Here is a 6,655-nt window from a genome sequence, read left to right on the forward strand (position 1 = left end):
AATCAAGGTGATTTTACCACTTGGGAAGCAATTTTAAAATGTTAAAGATAATTTTCGATCTGCTACTGTGTAATATATGACTCTTGCTATATGAAGTCAAGTGAAACCACATTAAAGACCATTCTTAGTGAGTGAAATTTCTTCCTTTCCACACACTCCTGCCAGAGACCTCCTCCTAGCCAGCATGGCTGGAGGAATGCAATCTACACAGCCTCCTCAGTGGTCCTGATTCTTAAAAGAGGGTCCTTGAAATGCAATGTGCAAAAAAAAAAAAAAAAATCTACTTTAACTCCACATTTCCTAAACTGCCCTGATAATAACAGTATCCTGGCAGCTTATCAAAATGAGAGCTCCCTGGTTCTCACCAGAAGCTTACTGAACTAGACACTTGAGAGGCAAAACTTGGGAATTAGTTTTTTTAACAAGTGCCATGGTCATTGCTATCCTCAGAGAGTTGAGGGGAGAAGCTGGGGAGCACTGGTTTAGGGGATGATAAAACACCGAAACTATCCTTGTTGTGGGTGTGTTCGCTCACCTGGGGAAGTCAGAGGCATCCTTCCACTCCAGATCTTATTGCTTCTCAGAATGAAATAGAAGGGCATCATAGGGACTTCCCTGGTGGTCCAGTGGTTAAGAATGTGCCTTCTAATGCAGGGGACGCCAGTTTGATCCCTGGTCAGGGAAGTAAGATCCCACATGCCGAGAGGCCACGAAGCCTATCTGCTACAACTGAGAGAAGCCTAACGCTTGCCCAACAGAAGATTCCCATGGGCTGAGACTCAGACCCAATGCAGCCAAAGAAAAGGGCATCACAATATGGACAGAGGAGCAGTCCTGAAAAAGATTCAAGAAGTTCAAAATGCAGGCGAGGAGGATAATAAGCAACACTTTTTCATGGAAGGAGAAACCGCGCCATTTCCTTGCAGGGTTAGTCTTAGGCAGCTGTAATCACGGGGTGTGCACCCACAGTACCTCATTCAGTTGTCATATTCTGCAAAATGATGAATTCAACATTTTCATGTCATCACTCCTACATATTCTTAATAATTTAAGGTGTTGCAAGCTTATTTGATAAAATGTATTCATAAAGTTAAATGACATTTGTTTCCCTGTTTTCACTTTCAGTTTATGAAACAATACCAAAATACAGGCAGGCGTACCTCGGAGATAGTGTGGGCTCTGTTCCAGATTACTGAAGTAAAGCAAGTTGCACAAATTTTTGGTTTCCCAGTTCATATAAAAGTTAGATTTACACTGTAGTCTATTAAGTGTGCAATACCATTGCTTCCCTGGTGGCTCAGACGGTAAAGCGTCTGTCTGCAATGCAGGAGACCCAGGTTCGATCCCTGGGTTGGGAAGATCCCCTGGAGAAGAAAATGGCAGCCCACTCCAGTATTCTTGCCTGGAAAATCCCATGGACGGCAGAGCTTGGTAGGCTACTGTCCATGGGGTCACAAAGAGTTGGACACGACTGAGAGACTTCACTTCACCATTATCTAAAAAACAATGTGCATATCTTAATTTTAAAAATAATTCATTGATAAAAAGTGCTATCATCTGACCCTTCAGTGAGTCATAAACTTTGCAACAGTAATATCAAAGATCATTAATCACAGATAATTATAAAGAATATAATAATAAGAAAGCTTAGTATATTGCAAGAATTAGCAAAATCTGAGAGATACGTGAAGTGAGTAAAGGCTATTGGAAAAATAGCATCAATAGACTTACTCCACTCAATGTTGCCACAGACTTCAAATTCTAACTTAAAAAAAGAAAAGGGCAATATCTGTGAAAGGCAGTAAAGCAAAACACAGCAAAATATAAATATGCGTATAATCTGTGCAGGCTTCTCTGGTGGCTCAGGTGGTAAAGAATCGGCCTGCAAAGTGGGAGACCTGGCTTCGATCCCTGGGTCGGGAAGATCCCCTGGAGAAGGAACTAGCAACCCACTCCAGAACTCTTGCCTGGAGAATGCCATGGGCAGAGGAGCCTGGCAGACTATGGGTGGGAGAGTTGGACGTGACTGAGCAACTACATGATGTGACGTGTGACAATCTGTGCAGAAAAGAACAAAAGATTGTCTAAATAAACATATTAGAAGTGAATTTCCAATTTCAGTTCAGTTCAGTTCAGTCTCTCAGTCATATCCTACTCTTTGCTACCCCATGGACTGCAGCACACCAGGCATCCCTGTCCATCACCAACTCCCAGAGTTCACTCAAGCTCATGTCCATTGAGTCGGTGATGCCATCCAGCCATCTCATCCTCTGTCGTCCCCTTCTCCTTCTGCCTTCAATCTTTCCCAGCATCAGAGTCTTTTCAAATGAGTCAGCTCTTCACACCAGGTGGCCATATTGGAGTTTCAGCTTCAGCATCAGTCCTTCCAATGAATATTTAGGACTGATTTCCTTTAGGATGGACTGGTTAGATCTCCTTGCTGTCCAAGGGACTCTCAAGAGTCTTCTCCAACAACACAGTTCAAAAGTATCAATTCTTTGGCGCTCAGATTTCTTTATAGTCCGGCTCTCACATCCATACATGACTAATGGAAAAACCATAGCCTTGACTAGATGGACCTTTGTTGGCAAAGTAATGTCTTTGCTTTTTAATATGCTGTCTAGTTTGGTCATAAATTTTCTTCCAAGGAGTCTTTTAATTTCATGGCTGCAGTCATCATCTACAGTAATTTTGGAGCTCCAAAAAATAAAGTCTGTCACTGTTTCCACTGTTTCCGCATCTATTTGCCATGAAGTGATGAGACCAGATGCCATGACCTTAGTTTTCTGAATGCTGAGTTTTAAGCCAACTTTTTCACTTTCCTCTTTCACTTTCATCAAGAGGCTCTTTAGTTCTTCTTTGCCTTCTGCCATAAGTGTGGTGTCATCTGAATATCTGAGGTTATTGATATTTCTCCCAGCAAATTTGATTCCAGCTTATGCTTCATCAAGCCCAGCGTTTCTCATGATATACTCTGCATATATGTTAAATAAGCAGGGTGACAATATACACCCTTGATGAACTTCTTTCCCTATTTGGAACCAGTCTGTTGTTCCATGTCCAGTTCTAACTGTTGCTTCCTGACCTGCACACAGATTTCTCAAGAGGCAGGTCAGGTGGTCTGGTATTCCCATCTCTTGAAGAATTTTCCACAGTTTGTTGTGATCCAGTCAAAGGCTTTGGCATAGTCAATAAAGCAGAAGTAGATGTTTTTCTGGAACTCTCTTGCTTTTTTGATGATCCAACGGATGTTGGCAATAAATCCCCAATTTAAGTATTCTTATTTCTTAAAAATCTTAAATACAACAGTAGAAATGTAAATAAAATACACATTTTAAGAGTCTGGTAATTTTTATATGGTGACCAAATTCCTATAATGTACAGTTTTATAGAATAAAAATCCTATAGGATGTATATAGTCTGGAGTTACAATACTCATCAGTGTTTTATTCTTCTGAAACTGAAAAAATAAATCTCCATTATGGTGACTTATGAAAGTTACAGTCTATTCTTAAAGATATTCTGGCCACGAACTGGACTAGTAATGGGTAGCTGGCTGTCATATGAGGCAGGATAACTTCTGGGTAGTTCTGGCTGGTATTTGTGATCAGCCAGTGTCCCTGATTATTTGATGGTCTAATGACCTCTCCTAACCAGGCTTGGGGGTTCTGGTTGACATTGTTAGGTCTTGTGTTCTCCCAACTGACTTAATAAAATTGATTCCTTGTGAATGTTGATGCTCAGATGTGTTTTTGAAAGGGGTTCCCATGCTGTGATTATGTGTTAAAAAGTGATAAACGTGAAAATACAACATGAAAAGACCATCCTAAGTCAACAGATGTGTTTTTCAAAAAGACAGATTTGTTTGTGAGCAGCCAATAGCAACCTTGCCAACTATATTATTAAAGAGCCAAACGACTGAGTGACTAAACCCTGTTTATAGACTACGGATGCCATAGAGACTGGAGATGTTGGAAAAGCCTCAGTCATGGTTCCTAGGGCGTGGTGCTAAGAAACTCTTGGCCATGGTGCTCTGACATTGCTGAAAGGCGAAACAGAATGGGGAGTTGCCCCTCCCCAATAATCAACAGCAGGATCCTTAAAGTTTAGATCAGTTTCTCTGAGAAGTAGATTTAAATTTTTTTCTTCTTTTTGTTCATAATCGATATCCTCAAACTGAAAATAAAGAGCATCTATGCTAGAGTTGAAGAAGGAAATGGCAATCCACTCCAGCATTCTTGCCTGGAGAATCTCATGGACTGAGGAGCCTGGGGAACTACAGCCCACGGGGTTGCAGAGTCGGACATGACTGAAGTGACTGAGCACGCATGCCAGAGTTGGTTTTTAAGGCGCTTATTTGTTTCACAGGCATTTGGGCCCCTCCACCTTAGCTCATTGTGTGACGGAAGCCTGGGTGTTCTGCCGCTGTCCAGTGCCTGCATGAGACTCAGGTGGCATGTGCCTTGGAGTGTGTACTGTCATAAAACCAGTAGTGAGCTTGTATCAGCACGTGCCATACTTGTGAAAATAGATACTGACTTCTGAACTGCACACATAGACCGGTAATTACTGGCACAGTTAACCCACTCTAAACTGGTTGCACGTGCTATTGAAATAAACCAAAACTGGACCCTTTAGAAAGTCTGTGAGCTTGGGAGCTCTATTAGTGAGAAAAGGTACAAGTTTCATTATCTGTAAGGGCAGCCATCCCCAACCTTTTTGGCACCAGAGACCAGTTTTGTGAAAGAAAGTTTTTCCACAGACTAGAGCCGGGAGATGGTTTTGGGCTGATTCAAACACACATTAGATTTATTGTGTACTTTATTTCTATTATTATCACATTGTGATATAGAATGAAATATTATACAACTACCGTAATGCTGAAGCAGTGGGAGCCCTGAGCTTGTTTTCCTGCAATTAGACAGTCCCATCGAGACGGTGGCACCTGAAGCGTGTTGCTTACGTCCAGTTTACTCTATAATCTCATTCTGGTTGTTGTCACTGCAGAAAACCCTACTTCACAAAGATAGGATGCTGGAAATGGAAGCAGGCTTTCAGTCCCTTTGTGGCAATCTCAGGATATTCTCTAGCTTGCCGCTGACCTGCTGTACACACATGGCCCGTCGCCAGGGTGTTCGGGTCCCTTGTATTAGGGAGTGCTTAGGTGGGGGCTGACTTCCAGGTGTAGTTTGCTTTACACTGTGGTAATACTGCCTTTACCTAAATGCTTTCTCTTCTGCCCCTTTTATGCGCTCCACAAACCACCACAATTCAGACAAGATGAAACACATAAGCTGACTAATGCTGTAAGTATTCAAGAAATTGAATGTTATTTTACTGCTCCTGAGAAAAAACTATTCAGACCCAGATGTTTTCAATGGAAAATTTGACCACACGTTCAAACAATGAACACCAATTTCATCCAATCTCTTTCAGAAAGAGGAGGAAATCCTTCTCAATTCCATTTACAAGGTCATTACTACTCTGATATACAAAACAGACAGAGACAACATATACACAAAATTGCAAATAGATAGTTCTCATGCAGTTTGATGCAAACATTCTCAGCAAAATTTTAGCAATTCAACAATGTATAAAAAGAATAAGCCACTGATATTAAGTAGAATTAATTCCAGGAACATAAAGCCAGTTCAGTATTTGAAAATCAGTCATTGTAACCTACTATATCAATAAGCTAAAGAAGAAAAATCATATAGTCATATTAATTGATGCAAAAAAAAAAGAGCATTTGACAAAATTCACACTGATTCACGGTAAAAATTCTCCAGACAGTGAGAACAGAAAGAAACTTCCTTAACCTCATAAGGAATGTCTGTAAGACATCCTCAGCTTATATTGTATTTATTGATGAAAGACTGATTGCTTTCCCTGTAGATCAGGAACATGGCTAAGTCACTTCAGTTGTGTCCGACTCTATGCAACCCCATAGACAGGAACAATGCAAGGATGTATATACTGTTATCACTGTTACTCAAAATTGTATTGGAGGTTCTAGCCATGATAATAATGCGAGGAAGAGATATAAAAGCAGGAAGATTACAAGGGAAGAAATGAAACTATATTTGTGGACAACAAGATTGTCTGCATAGAACATGCCAAGGAATCTACAAAAAGACTCCTATAACTTAAAAATGAGTTGAGTACATGATACAAACCAATACACAGAAATTATTTCTATATACTGATGACAAGTGAAAACCAAACTAAAAAATGCAATCAGCTCAGTCTCTCAGTCGTGTCCAACTCTTTGTGACCCCATGTACCGCAGCAGGCCAGGCTTGCCTGTTCCATCACCAAATCCCAGAGCCTGCTCAAACTCATATCCATCAAGTCGGTGATTGCTCCCTTACCAAAAAATGAAATACTTAGGTAAAAGTCTAAGAAAACATGTTACTAGATCTAGGTAATGAAAAATTACTAGATAATTTTTATTTTTAAAAAATACCAAATATTCAGTATTAAAAAAATATACATTGAATAGAGAAATCAATGGAGACTTCAATACTTGGAGAGATACATACCATATTCAAAGATTAGAAAACTTGAAATAATAAAGATGTCAGTTCTTACAAATTGATCTATAGGTTTAACACAATTTCTATTGAAATCTCAACAAGGTTTCTCATAGGCATAG

General features: G+C 40.2%; 1 non-coding gene across 1 annotated transcript; it reads left to right on the forward strand.

Moving 5' to 3' along the window:
* Positions 1–1,286: 1,286 nt before the first annotated feature.
* Positions 1,287–1,358, forward strand: TRNAC-GCA (transfer RNA cysteine (anticodon GCA)). The gene has a single exon. It is a non-coding gene; the product is annotated as a tRNA-Cys (tRNA).
* The last annotated feature ends 5,297 nt before the right edge of the window (positions 1,359–6,655 follow it).

This window comes from Bos mutus, chromosome 27 (genome assembly GCF_027580195.1).
Source record: "Bos mutus isolate GX-2022 chromosome 27, NWIPB_WYAK_1.1, whole genome shotgun sequence".
Lineage (NCBI taxonomy): Eukaryota > Metazoa > Chordata > Mammalia > Artiodactyla > Bovidae > Bos > Bos mutus.